The sequence below is a fragment of the Anomaloglossus baeobatrachus genome, chromosome 11 (genome assembly GCF_048569485.1).
Source record: "Anomaloglossus baeobatrachus isolate aAnoBae1 chromosome 11, aAnoBae1.hap1, whole genome shotgun sequence".
Lineage (NCBI taxonomy): Eukaryota > Metazoa > Chordata > Amphibia > Anura > Aromobatidae > Anomaloglossus > Anomaloglossus baeobatrachus.
The window spans coordinates 87,599,354-87,616,650 of NC_134363.1; positions in this window are offsets into that span (position 1 = coordinate 87,599,354).

Consider the following 17,297-nt stretch of genomic DNA (forward strand, 5'->3'; position numbering starts at 1 on the left):
CCCGGGGTAGGTAGCAAAGTCTTTGCTGATCCCAGATCTGATTATCTTGGCTCCTTTTAAAAAACACAGCAAGGGTTACTCCAAGCGGAGTCTCCCTTTTTTTTTCCAAAAATTGGGCCACACAGACACCCACCCCTTCAGTGGCAGCACTTGTGCCCCAGTTGTACACTTCACAGCTAGATTTGCATCAAGCACAATCAAAAATACGCCATACTTAACCATTCTCAGGATGACCCCGGGGTAGGTAGCAAAGTCTTTGCTGAACCATGACTTGTTCATCTTGGCTCCTTTTAAAAAACACAGAAAGCAAGGGTTACCCCAAGCAGAGTCTCCATTTTTTCTCCAAAAATTGGGCCACACAGACACCCACCCCTTCAGTGGCAGTACTTGTGCCCCAGTTGTACACTTCACAGCTAGATTTGCATCAAGCACAATCAAAAATACGCCATACTTAACCGTTCCCAGGATGACCCTGGGGTAGGTAGCAAAATCTTTGCTGAACCATGACTTGCTCATCTTGGATCATTTTAAAAAGCACAGCAAGCAAGGGTTACTCCAAGTGGAGTCTCCCTTTTTTTCAAAAAATTGGGCCACACAGACACCCACCCCTTCAGTGGCAGCCCTTTTGCCCCAGTTGTACACTTCACAGCTAGATTTGCATCAAGCACATTCAAAAATACGCCATACTTAACCATCCCCAGGAGGACACCGGGGTAGGTAGCTAAGTCTTTCCTGATCCCAGCTCTGTTCATCTTGGCTCCTTTTAAAAAACACAGCAAGCAAGGGTTACTCCAAGTAGAGTCTCCCTTTTTTTCCAAAAATTGGGCCACACAGACACTCACCCCTTCAGTGGCAGCACTTGTGCCCTAGTTGTACACTTCACAGGTAGATTTGCATCAAGCACAATCAAAAATACGCCATACTTAACCGTTCCCAGGATGACCCCGGGGTAGGTAGCAAAGTCTTTCCTGATCCCAGCTCTGTTCATCTTGGCTCCTTTTAAAAAACACAGCAAGCAAGGGTTACTCCAAGCAGAGTCTCCCTTTTTTTCAAAAAATTGGGCCACACAGACACTCACCCCTTCAGTGGCAGCACTTGTGCCCTAGTTGCAAACAGGATGTTTTGATTTGCAACAAGCACATTCCAAATCCACAAGCATTTACTCTCCCCAGGATGACACAGGGGTAGTAAATTCCTTGTGGATCCATGACTTGTTCATTTTGATGAACGTTAGTCTGTCCACATTGTCACTGGCAGACGCGTGCGCTTATCTGTCAGCACACACCCAGCAGCACTGAAGACACGTTCAGAGACAACGCTGGCAGCTGGACACGACAAAATCTCCAAGGCGTAAGTGGAGAGCTCTGGACATTTTTCAAGATTTGAAGCCCAAAATGAGCAAGGCTCCATTTGCAAAGTCATGGCATCGATGTTCATTTGGAGATACTCCTGTATCATCCTCTCTAGCCGTTGACTATGTGTCAGACTTGTTGTCTCTGGTGGCCTTGCAAAGGAGGGTCTAAAAAAATTATGAAAAGATTCAATAAAATTGCTGTTACCAGCACCAGTTACGGTGCTACTGGTACGGGTAGACTGTTGAAGATGATGAGACCGTCCCATGTTTGTCAAGTTACAACTGGGAGATTCACTCCCTGCACCTGCACGGTTGTTTGGTGGAAAAGCCGAGCAAAGATCGAGTACCAGCTTCTGCTGATACTCCTGCATACGTGCGTCCCTTTCTATGGAAGGAATTATGTCACAAAATTTGGACTTGCACCGGGGATCTAATAGTGTGGCAAGCCAGTAGTCATCATCACTTCTAATTTTGACAATACGAGGGTCATGTTGGAGGTAGTGCAGCAAGAAGGCACTCATGTGTCTTGCGCAGCCATGTGGACCAAGTCCACGCTGTGTTTGTGGCATAGAGGTGCTAACCGTTCTTTCTTCCTCTGACATCTCCCCTCAACCTCTTTCAACTGAAATTTGACCAAGGTCTCCTTCATCCGCTGAGTCTTCCATGTCCATGGACAGTTCATCCTCCATTTCTTCATGTTCTCCTGCACCTTCCTCAACATTTCGCCTGCTACTATGCCCCCTTGTTGATCCCTGTCACCCATGGTCCCATGCCTGCCGCGTTGGTGATGATGAACGTCTGGACCTTGGTGATGTTGTTGTCTCTTGCGCATATGAATCCTCCTGTAGTTCCTCCTATCCTTCACCCTTCCTGTTGTCCCACCCCCTGACTCCGAATAGTGTTTAGCGTGTGCTCCAGCATGTAAATGACTGGAATTGTCATGCTGATAATGGCATTGTCAGCGCTAAACATATTCGTTGCCATGTCGAAACTGTGCAGAAGGGTGCATAGGTCCTTGATCTGAGACCACTTCAACATGGTGATCTGCCCCACCTCTGCATCTCATTGGCCCAGGATATACGTCATGACGTATTGCACCAGGGCTCGGCGGTGCTGCCACAGTCGCTGTAACATGTGGAGAGTCGAATTCCAGCGTGTCGCCACATCGCATTTGAGGCGATGAACCGGCAGGCCGAAAGACTTCTGGAGCGATGCAAGTCGCTCAGCAGCGGTGGTTGAACGGCGGAAGTGAGCAGACAGTTTTCGTGCCCTGTTCAGAAGGCCATCTAGGCCGGGATAGTGTGTTACAAATTGCTGGACAACAAGGTTCAACACGTGAGCCATACAAGGTACCTGTGTCACCTTGCCCAGGCGAAGGGCCGCACCCAGGTTTGCAGCATTGTCGCACACGGCCTTACCAGGCTGCAGGTTGAGTGGAGACAACCATTTATTAAACTCAGTCTCCAGAGCTGCCCACAACTCAGCCGCTGTGTGACTCTTATTTCCAAGACATTTCAAACTAAAGACCGCCTGATGCCATTGTGCTCTGCTGCCAGCATAGTAATGAGGGGTGCGTGATTTCTTCTGCGCAGTTAGAACGCTGGTGGCCTGACCAGGCAGGCTTGGGGCGGAGGTGGAGGACCCAGACGAGGTGGAGGAGGCACAAGCAGTGGCGGATCTTGGACAGAGGATTGACACACAAGTCGTGGGGACGGCAAGACTTGTGCAGCAGACCCTTCACCATCCATCACCATAGTTACCCAGTGCCCAGTAAGCGACATGTAACGTCCCTGTCCATGCTTACTGGTCCAAGTATCGGTGGTGAAATGCACCCGTTCACACACAGAGTTTCTCAAGGAAGCGGTGATGTTGTGTGCGACATGCTGGTGTAGCGGAGGCACACCTTTCTTAGAGAAGTAGTGGTGACTGGGCATCTAGTACTGGGGCACAGCGACAGACATAAGGTCTCTAAAATCCTGTGTGTCCACCAGGCGGAAAGGCAGCATTTCGGTAGCCAAGAGCTTACAGAGGGATAAAGTCAACCTCTTAGCTTTGTCATGGGTTGCATGAAATGGCCTTTTATTTGTCCACATCTGAGGGACAGAGATCTGGCTGCTGTGTGTAGATGGTGGTGAGTAGGGTGTCCCTGGAAAAATGCAGGTTTGTGAGGAAAGTGCAGGCATAGACATGATGTTGCCTTCATCCAACGTTGGTGCTATCGATGTCTGAGAGAAGTCCAACAGCCACTTTTAGGATGCCACTAAGTTTACTCAGTGTTTGCTAGTATAATTGTTTAGTAACAATGAGTTTGAGTGTGCAATGCTTTGGTGCTGAAAATAGCTTTGCACCAGTGGGACACTAATGGAAGTCCAACAGCCACTTTTAGGATGCCACTAAGTTTACTCAGTGTTTGCTAGTACAAAGGCTTGGTAACAATGAGCTTGAGTGTGCAATGCAGAGGTGCTGCAAATAGATTTGCACTAGTGGGACACTAATGGAAGACCTACAGCCACTTTTAGGATGCCACTAAGTTTACTCAGTGTTTGCTAGTATAATGGCTTAGTAACAATGAGTTTGAGTGTGCAATGCAGTGGTGCTGCAAATAGATTTGCACTAGTGGGACACTAATGGAAGTCCAACAGCCACTTTTAGGATGCCACTAAGTTTACTCAGTGTTTTCTAGTATAATGGCTTAGTAACAATGAGTTTGAGTGTGCAATGCAGTGGTGCTGCAAATAGCTTTGCACCAGTGGAACACTAATGGAAGTCCAACAGCCACTTTTAGAATGCCACTAAGTTTACTCCATGTTTGCTAGTATAATGGCTTAGTAACAATGAGCTTGAGTGTGCAAAGGGCAGGAGGGTACAGTGGCAGGGTTGTGGGTCAGTGTACAGGAAAGGAAGCCTCACTTTCTATCCCTCCTAATGGGGAAATGCAGCGAGGAAGTCCCTTACCTTAGCTACACAGATCTATCTTCTGTAGCTGTTAAAATCTGTTTCCACTGACCTGTCACCTATGGCTCCGAGCCTGATGTTATTAGCCCTTACAAGGGCTAATAGAAACTTCTATCCCTATTCTGTATAGCGCTGTGTGTAGAGCGTACACAGCAGTATCGGAGACAGCAGCTACGCCAGCGGTGACTGACACCCAGATGCAGAAGAGATAATGGCGTCCGGACGGGCAGATACCCGTTTTTATAATGCAGGGACATGTGACATGGACATCCTATCACACATGCCGTTGCTTCTCTGGCTAAAAGTCCACTTAACTGTGTGTGTGTCTGGGATTGGCTGACATGCTGGCCCGCCCCACTACACGCGCGCGCTTAGGGAAGGAAGACAAGAAAAAAAAAAAAATGGCGATCGCCATTATCCCAGCAGCAGTGATCTGAATGCGCTGTTCCCGCACACTATACGCTGAAATTTCATAATAGTGTGAGTCACAGAGTGACTTACACTATTACAGCGGAAAGCCAGCTAGTAATTAGCTTGTCTTTTTGCTGCTAGAACCGTTCTCGAACGTATCTAGAACTATCGAGCTTTAGGAAAAAGCTTGAGTTCTCGTTCGATCTAGAACAGCCCCCAAAATCACTCGAGAACTGGAGAACCACGAACCGCGAACCGCGCTCAACTCTAATGGTGACCTCTTCAGAGGTGCTAGGTGTAGAGGGAATCTGCCCAGTTCGGCTCGACAGGCACTATTGGAGGTGCTTCGATGGACCTGGAAAAGGTGCTTACAGAGTTCCAGGTGAAATATTTCTGTTGAACTGGAATACCTTGACCAATCTGGGTAAGTGTGAGGGCCCCAGACTTCGTAACTTACACTATTACAACGGAAAGCCAGCTAGTAATTAGCTTGGCTTTTTGCTGCTAGAACCATTCTCGAACGTAACTAGAACTATCCCGCTTTAGCAAAAAGCTCGAGTTCTAGTTCGATCTAGAACAGCCCCCAAAATCACTCGAACTGTGAACTAGAGAACCACGAACCGCGCTCAACTCTATTGAAGAGCGTTGGACTTGGGCTGCAGCCCTGTCTGACTCCTCAGCTCTGCTGGAAATAAGCCGTTCTTCTACCGTTCACACTCACACTGCAGAGGTTCTCGGTGTAGGAGCTTTTAATGACATCGTAGGTCTTTCCTCCTATTCCACTGTCCAGCAATTTCAAGAACAAGCCCGGCTGCCACACTGAGTCAAAAGCCTTTTTAAAGTCTACAAAACAGGCGTATATCTTCCCATACTTTTTATTGTAGACGTGGCTCTGAATGAGACTGTGCAGAGTGTAGATGTGGTCCACCGTGCAGTTTTTTGGCACGAACCCTGCTTGACTTTTGCTGAAGACATTGTGCTCTGTAAGGAAACTGAGGATCTTCTTGTTCAGGATGCTGTTGAATAGTTTTACCAAGTTACTGCTGACACATATGCCTCTGTAGTTGGCAGGGTCATACCTGTCCCCACTCTTGTGGATGGGTGTGATAAGTCCTTGGTTCCAGGTACGAGGGAAGTATCCAGCACTCAGCACAATATTGAACAGTTTAACCATTGCAGCTTGAATCTCTGGTGGGCTGTGCTTCAGCATCTCTGGGGGGATTCCATCCAGGCCGCTAGATTTGTTTCACCTTATGGAAGTGATTTTCACTGCAACTTCCTGTAAAGTAATTGGTGTGTCCAGAGGGTTTTGGAAATTTTTGATTTTCTCCTCCATTGCCTTTAGTTTTGATGTTATGTTTTCCTGCTCTTAGCTTAGCCCTTCTTTTGGGATGTCTTTGTAGAGGTCTCTGAAGTACTGGAGCCAGATGTTGCCATTTTGGATATGCATGTAATTTTTCTTCTTGCTCTTTGTGTCCATGTGGTTCCATATTTCCCAGAAGGAGTTATCTTGGAGGGCGTCTTGGAGTTGGCAGTTTGGTAGAGATGTAGCTCTGCTTCTTCCTCCTGAGAATTGTTTTCTACTGCCTTTGTAAAGTGTCATAGGCTTCCCTCAGGTCTGGGTTGTTGGGGTCTCTGTGTTTATTGTTTGATGCTGTTCTCAGGGTCTTTCGAATGGCTTTACATTCTTTGTCAAACCAACCATTGATCTGCTTTTCTTTTAGCTTCTTGTAGTTGACTTGTTTGAGGTCGGACAATTTGGCCATGGTGTAGAATATTTTGTTGAGGTCTTTTCAGCTTGGTTCACTCTTTCTGGGTTTGACTTGTATTTGTAGCTGTAGAGGTTATGGAGCCACTCCTGTGTTTTGGGTCAGTTAGGAGCTTCTTTTTATTTTATTTCTGATGTCTTGGACCATTTATAGGATGGAGGTCGGTTGTAGAGGCTGCTCTGCTGTGACTTTTGTGTGGATGATTTCTCTGTAGATTTCATTTACAGGAGGAGTTGGCTGTGGTCTGACAGGTGCATTTGTGGGGTGACCATGAAGGTGCTAATGTTTGCCAGGTCGATATCTGTAAAGGCGTAGTCTACTTCACTCCTTCCTCTATGGGAGTTTAGTGTATATCTTCCCAGAGAGTCTCCCTTGGTACGTTCATTAAGAATATGAGTTCCTAAACGTCTACATAAGTTCAGGAGCTTTTTGTAACTTTTGTTGACTGTACTGTCATAGCTGTTTCTCTCTGAGTGTTCTGAGTCGTGACTGTGATTCTCTGACCCAAATATGTAGATGTTTCCATCTGTGGTCAAAAAGTATTTTTCTCTCCCTGTTCTTGCATTGAGGTCTCCAAAGATGAGAACTTTGCCCAGGACCTGATAATGGGTGGCATCTTCTTGTAAGTTCTCAAAGCTGTCTGGATTGAAGTAGGGGGACTCTGCTGGTTGTTAATAGCTGGCACAGAGGTAGACTTCGGACTGAGAGGTGAGGATGGAGCTGCTGATTCTGATCCATATGTGGCTGTCTCCTCTCTTCACTGGTTTGATGTACTGGTGGAGCTCTTCTTTGTACCAGATCAATATTCCTCCTGAGCAGCGGCCCTGTTTGATGCTTTTATTTTTCAGGACAGGGACAGAGATTTCCCTGTATCCAATTAGCACCAGAGATTCATTCTCAGCTCTGGTCCAGGTTTCCAGGAGGATTTGAATGTCTATATTTTTCAGTCTTTGAATAAAGTCAGGGTCATTTGTTTTACATCCAAAGGCCGAGGTGCTAAGGCCTTGGATGTTCCAGCTGCTGATTGTAAGTGAAGTCATTTTTTTTCTGTATTCCTCATGTGTATATACTTTGTAATGAGTGTGGCTGTGTAAGACACACTGGATTTATGACTAGTTATAGATGTGTTTAGTTTGATCCAATCACATTAGTTTCCTGCACAATGTGCTAAGCAGGGTTCTAATCTATTCCATGTCTCTGCTCTGCATGTCTCTGTGAGGGGCTGATGCTCCCCTCCATGGTGGTCTCCTCCTCTGATGGCCCGATTTTGGATGTAGAGCTTTGTTTCTATCTTCATGTGATGAAGTTGGGGTTAATAATAATAAGTTTCCTGCATTTTCATTGCTGGGGACTTTCCATGGGATTTTGGTTGTTGTTGAGTCCAGGCCTGGGGTCTCTGTTGAGTATGATGTCCTTCAGCTCTTTGGTCAGAAGGCTGACCCCTTGTTTGTTGAGATGCTTGTCGTCATAGAGGTGATGGTGATTTATGGCGTGGTGTTGTGCCAGGATCACGTCTGGCACAGCCTTGATTCTTGTGGTCAGGTCCGTGTTAATGCTCTGGATAGTTTGCCTGCATATATCCTTTCTTGAGAGAAGAGATGACAGAATGATTTTGCTGTCCGGAAATTTTAGTTTTGCTGTCTTTACTAGTTGGATCAATTGTCCTGCGATCTGCTGGTGTTGGTCTGGCACATTATTTGTTCCTGTGTGTATAATAATATGATTTGGGCTTGTAAACCGTGGGTTATTGATGACTGCTGTCACCTGCTCAATAGTTGCACAGTGGATTTTATTGACCCTTTTTCCTGGGAATAGCCGCCATGTGTTCAGGTACTTCCCATTTAAGTCCATTATTAGGATGGTATCAAAACTTTGTGAGGTCACGCTTTGGGTATGTGGGTGAAGCTGGGGGTCTGTGCTGGAGATTTTGCTGGTGGATGGTTCTCTTCTCTTTTCTATCTCTCTGGTTTGTTGTTCACTTATATAATTTTTAGGGTCATTCATACTGTTGGAGTTATTTGGTATCTCCATGTTGTCTGTACTGCTGCTGCTAGTTAACATAGTTTCCTCTTGGCCAGTGGAGGCCAAATTGGTTGCATTTCTCCCTGTTTCCATGGTGTCCTCCTGCTTCAGGTGTCCAGGAGTCTTCAGCTCTGTTATCTTCTGTCTCAGTTGGGCATTTTCTTGATGTAGTTCACACATTTCGCTTCTTATTTCCTGCAGAGCTGACCTGTATTCACATTTCAGTTTGTTTATCTCAGTCATTACTTGGACATTTGCATTTCTGTCACCAAGGTTTCTTTGAAGTTGTTTAAATTGTACAAAGTCTCTTTCTAATTGAGATAAACAGTCTCTGAGGGTCTCAGTGAGGGGTGTGAGGTGTTGGGGTCTGCAGTTCTGTCTCTGGAGGTCTCTGTAAAGGTGCGGACATAAGGGGTGGCTGCTGGGGATTGTTGTTCTTTGTGATTTTGGGCCTGGACATAAGGGGTGGCTGCTGGGGTTTGTTGTTCTTTGTGATTTTGGGCCTGGGGTTTAATTTGAGAAAAACTGTCTTCAAATTCCAGTAAGTTTTCCTCAGTCCCTTGTAATAATAATAATAATAATAATAATAATAATAATAATATTAATATTCTTTATTTCTATAGCCCCAACATATTCTGCAGCGCTTTACAAATCAGGAGGGTAATATACAAACAAGTAACAGTTACAGAAAATACAATATTTAGAGGGAAAAAAAAAGAAAAGAAAAACAACCCTGCTCGTGAGAGCTTACAAACTACAATGAGATATGGGGGGGCGGGGGCAAGGTACAAGTGCTTATTTACAATGACAATCCAGCCATCTCACAGAAATGGGGGATGATTTCCTGGACCAGTTGGCCAGAGCCTTGAGATGCATTTTGGTGCCATGGAGTTTGATGTGGAGTTATGTTGTGAGAAGTTGTGAAACGAATATGATTAGGGAGTGTGATAGGCCGCCCTAAAAAGATGTGTCTTTAGGGTGCGCCTGAAGCTGAGTAAGTTGTGATTTGTCCTAACTTCTTGGGATAGAGTGTTCCAGAGGGTTGATGCAGCTCGGAAGAAGTCTTGGATCCGGGAGTGGGAGGTTCGAATTAGTGTGGATGTTAGTCGAAAGTCATTTGCAGAGCGTAGAGAATGGGTGGGGTGATAGACAGAGAGGAGGGTGGAGATATAGGGGGGTGCCGCACTGTGGAGAGCTTTTTGGGTGGGAACAAGCAATTTGAATTGGATCCTATGATATATGGGCAGCCAGTGCAATGACTGGCACGGAGCAGAGGCATCCGAGTAGCGGTTAGCCAAATAGGTGACCCTGGCTGCTTCATTAAGGATGGACTGTAGAGGGGAGAGTCTAGTTAGGAGGAGACCAATTAATAGAGAGTTACAGTAGTCAAGGCGAGAGTGGATCAGGGCCACGGTGAGGGTTTTTGTCGTTTCCATTGTGAGAAAGGGGCGGATTCTAGACATGTTCTTGAGGTGCAAGCGGCAGGTGCGGGCAAGAGATTGTATGTGGGAGGTGAAGGAGTGTCAAGTATAAAACCCAGACAGCGGACTTGCTGTCTAGGAGTTATTGTTGTGCCACACACAGAAAGGGAGATGTCAGGTTTAGGAAGGTTTGAAGAGGGAGGAAAAAGAAGAAGTTCAGCTTTTGAAAGGTTAAGTTTCAGATAGAGCAGACATGACATTGCAAACTCCAGTCAGGCAGTCACTTGTGTTCTGTAGTACAGCGGGGGTGAGCTCAGGGAATGAGGTGTATAGCTGTGTGTCATCAGCATAAAGATGGTATTGAAAGCCAAATCCGCTGATGGCCATTCCAATTGGGGCAGTGTAGAGGGAGAAAAGAAGAGGGCCGAGGACTGAACTTTGAGGGACCCCAACGGTGAGAGGAAGAGGAGAAGATGTGGAGCCAGCAGATGATACACTGAATGAATGGCCAGAAAGATAGGAAGAGAACCAGGAAAGCACAGTGTCCTTTAGGCCGATAGAATGGAGCATAGAGAGAAGGAGATGGTGGTCAACAGTGTCGAAGGCTGCAGAGAGGTCAAGAAGGATAAGCAGAGAGTGGTCACCATTACGTTTTGCTGTCAAAAGGTCATTGGTCACTTTGACAAGGGCAGTTTCTGTTGAGTGTAAAGGGCCGAAGCCAGACTGTAAAGGATCTAGAAGAGAGTGAGTGGAGAGGTAACAGGTGAGACGAGAGTAGATAAGGTGCTCCAAGAGTTTGGAGATGAAGGGGAGATTGGAGACTGGTCTGTAGTGCTTGTGCAGGACGGATCAAGAGAAGGTTTTTTTAATAATGGAGTAATGATAGAGTGTTTGAGGGAGGAAGGGGAGATACCAGAAGAGAGAGAGAGATTGAAGATTTTAGTTAGGTGAGTGGTGACAACCGGAGAGAGGGACAAGGGGAGGGATGGGATTCACAATGCTTGGTGGCTGGGATCTGATCTCTCTGCGGATGTTTTCTATTTTCTCTGTGAAATACATGACCAGGTCATCAGCATGAAGGTCTGTGATAAGGGTCTGTACTTTGGGACTGAGGAGGGAGTGAAAGGTGTCGAAGAGCTTTTTTGGATTGTTGGCTAGTGAGGAGATAAGGGTGGTGAAGTAGGTCTGTTTGGCGAAGGTGAAGGGAAGAGTTGTAGGTCCTTAACATGAACTTGTAGTGGATGAAGTTTTCTGGTGTGCGAGTTTTCCTCCATAGGCGTTCGGCACTCCTGGAGCATCGCTTGTACCATGATTTTGCCATTATTGTATACCTTTATGGTCAGGGAGTTGGTTTCGTCTTCTTCTTGGTTTCTAATTCTGATCTGCCGACCCTTATTAATGCCGCCCTTGAATGTCTGCTTATATTTGTTGCACAGAGCGGTGAACCAGGCTAAGGGTTGGTCTGTGAAGAATAATAAATTGGTTTCTATTTTATCTTCCTCTTTAGAGGTAAAATCAGCAAAGAGGGTCTCTGGAAGTTCTCTAATTCTGGCATGTTTTATGGCTTTCTGTGCTTGAATGCTCTTTTGCCCCTCAGAGTATGTGAACTCCAGGATTTCTGACCCCCTGCTGTCCTGTGTCTCCAGCTCTGGTGCCTGTTCATTTACTTGTTCTACATTTATACTTTCCATTTTTATAATCATTCTTATTTCTCAGATATGTAATTTCAGCACTGTCTGTAGGTTGCAGTGTGGATGCAGGATGGTCCTACCTTTGGATGCTATGATCTCTGGATGCCAGTCTGGAGTCCTCCTGTTGTATATGTTCTGTCCTTCAGCAGTTTTTTCATATGTCTTTTAAATCCTCTATTTCTTCATTTTTCATAAAGATCTTTAGTCCAGCTCAATCCAGCTCGCTTTTCTCTTCCACGGAGTTGAATTTTTCGAGGTTTTATCTTATTGTTTGCTCATTACAAGGTATAAAATGATGGAAAACTCAGGAGCTTATCTTCAATGCTGCTTACTCCTAGGAATGGTGGGCGGATCTATCTATCCCTCTATCCGTCTATCTATCCATTATCTATCTATCTATCTCTCTATCCCTCTATCTACCCATTATCTATCCATCCATCTATCTATCTAACTACCCATCTATTCCTCTATCTATCTATCCAACTAACTATCCATTATCTATCTAGCAATCTATCGATCTAACCATCTATCCCTCTATCTATCTATCTATCTCCCAATCCCGCTATATAGCCATTATCTATCTATCAATCTATCTATCAATCAATCTATCCCTCTATCTGTCTATCTAACTATCTATCCCTCTATCTAACCTTCTATCTATCCATTATCTATCTATCCATTTCTCAAGCTATCCATTATCTATCTATCTCTCTATCCCTCTATCTAGCCATTACCTATTTATCCATCTACCTATCTAACTATCTATCAGTCTATTAATCTATCTATCTATCTATCAATCTATCCATTAATCTATCCCTCTTTCTATCTGTCTATCTAACTATCTATCCCTCTATCTAACTTTCTATCTATCCATTATCTATCTATCCATTTCTCTAGCTATCCATTATCTATGCATCTCTCTATCCCTCTATCTAGCCATTACCTATTTATCCATCTACCTATCTAACTATCTATCCCTCTATTAATCTATCTATCTATCGATCTATCCATCAATCTATCCCTCTATCTATCTATCCCTCTATCTATCCATTATCTATCTATCTAACTATCTATCCCTCTATCTATCCATCTATCTTTCTATCCCTCTATCAATCTATCTATCTATCAAATGAAATGAAATCAAATAAGCTTTATTGGCAGGACCAAATACAAATTAGTTTTGCCAAAGCAAGTGTACATTAGGGACTGGGACTGTGGGGATGGTAGGTAGGGACCATATCTATCTATCTATCCCTCTATCTATCTATCTATCTATGAATCCCTCTATCTGTCTATCCCTCTATCTATCCATTACGTATCTGTCCATCTATCTATCTATCTATCTATCTATCCAAATAACTATCTATCTATCTATCCATTTATCTCTCTATCCCTCTATCTATCCATTTCTGTATCCCTCTATCTATACATTTTCTATCTATCAATCCATCTATCTATCCATCTATCCATTATCTATCTATCTATCTATCTATCTATCCACCCATTATCTATCTATCCCTCTATCTATCCATCTATCTATCCATTATCTATCAATCTATCTATCTATCAAATCAAATAAGCTTTATTGGCTGGACCAAATACAAATTAGTTTTGCCAAAGCATGTGTACAATAGGGACTGGGACTGTGGGGATGGTGAGTAGGGACCATAGTAAGGATGGATGGGGCACATCCAGGGTGGGGACTGTAGGTAGGATGGATGGGGCACGTCCAGTGTGAGGACTATAGGAGGAATGGATGGGGCACATCTAGGGTGGGGACGTTGGGGGCTATGGAAGTCCATGGCTTATCATAGTTCTCTTTCTCGAAGTCTATGACATTCACGCACATACCGCACTGCTATATCCACTGCGTTCTCTTCTTCCCCCAGCAGGATATATGATTTCTCTTCCTCCTTCATGGAGCTGAAATCCGGGAAAAGATCGGAGAGTCTCCTGGAGAGAGTGTCCCTCACTGCTGAGTACTTGGTGCAGTGTAGCAGGAAGTGAGTTTCATCCTCCAGGGCCTCCAAGTCACAGTGTTGGCACAGTCTGTCCTCCCTGTGCTTGTAGCTCTGCTTGTGTCGGCCGGAATCGATGGCTAGACTATGGGCACTGAGTCAATCCACAACCACCTTAAATACTTCATGCCACTACTCAATAATTAGAACAACTTAGAAACTAGTCCCCTCAGTCAGGAAACACACCAGTGGTTCATGTTAAAAAATTATATTTTATTTTATTAAAGTTAAAAAGCAGTAAAAAACAGTAAAAAACAGAGATATCCTGCAAGGGACCGGTAATTGAGCTCTAAATAACACACTATCACTGTTACTTATTTAGCCTACATATATAAAGAAATCACATAGGAGACTGTAATGCACTGATGTTATAAACAATTTAGATATATGCTGCGGGTAAATACCTCTACAGACACCTTATATACCAATGCTGATTATACTGTGATTTAATTAATATACTTTCAGTGGCTAGATATTTAACATGTCAAACACCATCAGTAACCTATTAATATATTCAAGGAAATCACCAGGAAAAAATATCTCACCAAGGCTCCAAAATCCAGCTTGGATATGTGCTGCAGGTAAACACCTATACAGACACCTTATATACCATTGCTGAGTTTATACTACAATTGTGCCATTACACTCCCAGTGACTGGGTGTTTGACATGCTAATGCTATCAGCAACCTAATGTAAACAGACAATGAATGCCTGATGCGATTATCTCATTACACCTCCAGTGACTAATTATTTAACATATTAAATAGCTACCAGTAACCTGATTATACTGTGATTTTATTAATATACTTTCAGTGGCTAGATATTTAACATGTCAAACACCATCAGTAACCTATTAATATATTCAAGGAAATCACCAGGAAAAAATATCTCATTAAGGCTCCAAAATGCAGCTTGGATATGTGCTGCAGGTAAACACCTATACAGACACCTTATATACCATTGCTGAGTTTATACTACAATTGTGCCATTACACTCCCAGTGACTGGATGTTTGACATTTTAATGCTATCAGCAACCTAATGTAAACAGACAATGAATGCCTGATGCGATTATCTCATTACACCTCCAGTGACTAATTATTTAACATATTAAATAGCTATCAGTAACCTGATTGTTAATGGACAGTAAATACCTGATAGTATAAGGACTGATCCAAGAGCCAAATAGGGATCCCTCCACCCCTGACCCCATTTCGCCCTTGCTTCTTCCGGGGGCGTGTCTAAACTGGGGGAGTGACTGTCTTTTTATATTCAAGTTGTAGCAGGATGAATGAATTCACCTGTCTGTTTATATTGCTCATTGCTAGGGGCGGATCTTGGCTGCAGGAACGAGTCATCAGCCACTCCTACAGGAACCTCCCAGGCTGCGCGTGTGGAACGCAACCTTGAACCGCAAGCTGCTTTCCCATGTACGCGCAACCGGAAGTTCGGAGGTCCGTGACTCGTGCATGCGCACAACCCCTCACAAGGAACATAGACAGAATTGTATCTCATATTAGAGATTTGCCAGTTAGTTTAAACCTATGTTATTTTTTATTTACTTATTTTATATATATTGTGTGCTATAGATGCCTGATGCATTTTGCAATCATCGCAATAGACTACTTATAAAAGTCGTCATATAAGATGAAAACTACTAGCAAATATTACATATTTTAAACAGGTATATATTATATTAGGGACATTGCAAGACTATATACCACCAACCATAAACATTTCCCGATATTAATATCTCCAATTACTTGAATAATTTACACAAACATAAAATGTCATATATATTATGGACATTATGAATGAGTTATATTATTATGAATGAATTATTATAAATATATACCCATGTACAACCTCTCTATTTTAAAGATGAGAAAAAAGAATTATATATACATTATTCAAAACAAAATACACCATGTAAACACCATATTTTGAACAATAATTGCATATCCATACATATATTGTTGTGAACAATTAATAATAATAAATATTAATACATTAGTGATGATAGTAAAAAATCCAATCCTAAAATAATGTGATATTAACACGCATTAATTAGGGATATTTTCCCCAGTCATGCATGTAATAGTGCTATCACAATAATTAACCCCCAAAGGAAAACCCCTTTCATGTACATGGGAAACACTAACAACATTAATGTGAATCCTGAAGAATTTTTAAAAAACTTTTTCTCAAAAAATTCCAAAAAGCTATCTTCAATATCCAGGATTGAATCCAAGCTGGCGAATCTTGCATGTCTCCGAAACTGCCCCACCAAGAATTATTCAACGTGAAACTAAAGAGTAAACATAAAATCAATTAAAATGTACATTAAAAACATATATCCAGACAGATATACCCTCCCATAAAAGAGACCTAGATACATAAATCACATATACCAGAAATGCCTACAAAAAAGAACCAAAGCCCAAATTTTCATTTAGACCTTGAGGTGAGAGGGTGCCTAATCTGAATATCCACCGACTCTCTGTTTGCGCTAAGATTTTAGCTAAATCTCCTCCCCTTGGACCTAACGACACTTGATCAATGCCCTTATATATAATTTCGTTTGACTTGCACGCATGGTAGATCCTGAAATGTCTAGCCAAAGTTTTTAATGATGAAATGTCTTCAACCTCTCTAGCATTCTCTATGTCTCTGATGTGTTCACGCACCCGTACTTTCAATTCACGTGTAGTTAGTCCTATATATACTTTATTGCAAGTACATTGGGCATGATAAATCACACCCTTGGACGTGCAATTAAGTAGTTTCCGGATCTCAAAATTCCTGGATCCATCATGATTACAAAACATTTTTGCTCTTTCCATGTTCCTGCAGGCTTTACACATGCCGCATGGAAAGAAACCTTGAATTGAGCTAATGGTGCGATTATTCTTTATAGATGGAGGTTCGTAATGGCTCTTGACTAGAAAATCCCGTACATTTCTGGATCTACGTGCAACCATGAGAGGGCGATCAGGCAAGACTTTCTTTAATATAGGATCCATCATAAGAACATTCCAATGTCGATGTAAAATGGATCTCACTTATCTCCATTGTGAATTAAAGGTCGTGATAAACCTGATATGATTCTCGCCCTTTGGGGCTGACTTAGCACCAAATAGATCAGTCCTATTTGTTTTTGCCGCCCTATGAAAACTTTCTTTAATGTTGCGACGGCTATAGCCCCTCTCCTCAAACCTTGCTGCCAAATCTCTGGACTGATTAACAAAAGAACCCTCTTCCGAGCAGATTCTCCTAGCCCTCAAGAACTGACCGACTGGTATGCCTCTTATAGTGGATGCTGGGTGAGATGAAGACGCATGAAGGAAGGTATTCGTGGATGTAGGTTTACGGTACATATTGGTTTTTATCTCTCCTTCGCTGGAGACATCAATCATGATATCCAAAAACTCCAATTTATGGCCACATTTATATGTAAGTTTGATATTTAGATCGTTTTGATTGAGCCTCCCAATGAATGAATTCAGATGATCTACTGATCCCTCCCAAACAAACCATATATCATCTATAAACCTCATCCACTCCTTAACCTGCATTATCTCTGGAATTGTCTCACTTAAAAAAATGTCTCGCTCCCAAGCACCCAAAAATAAATTGGCATATGATGGGGCACATGAT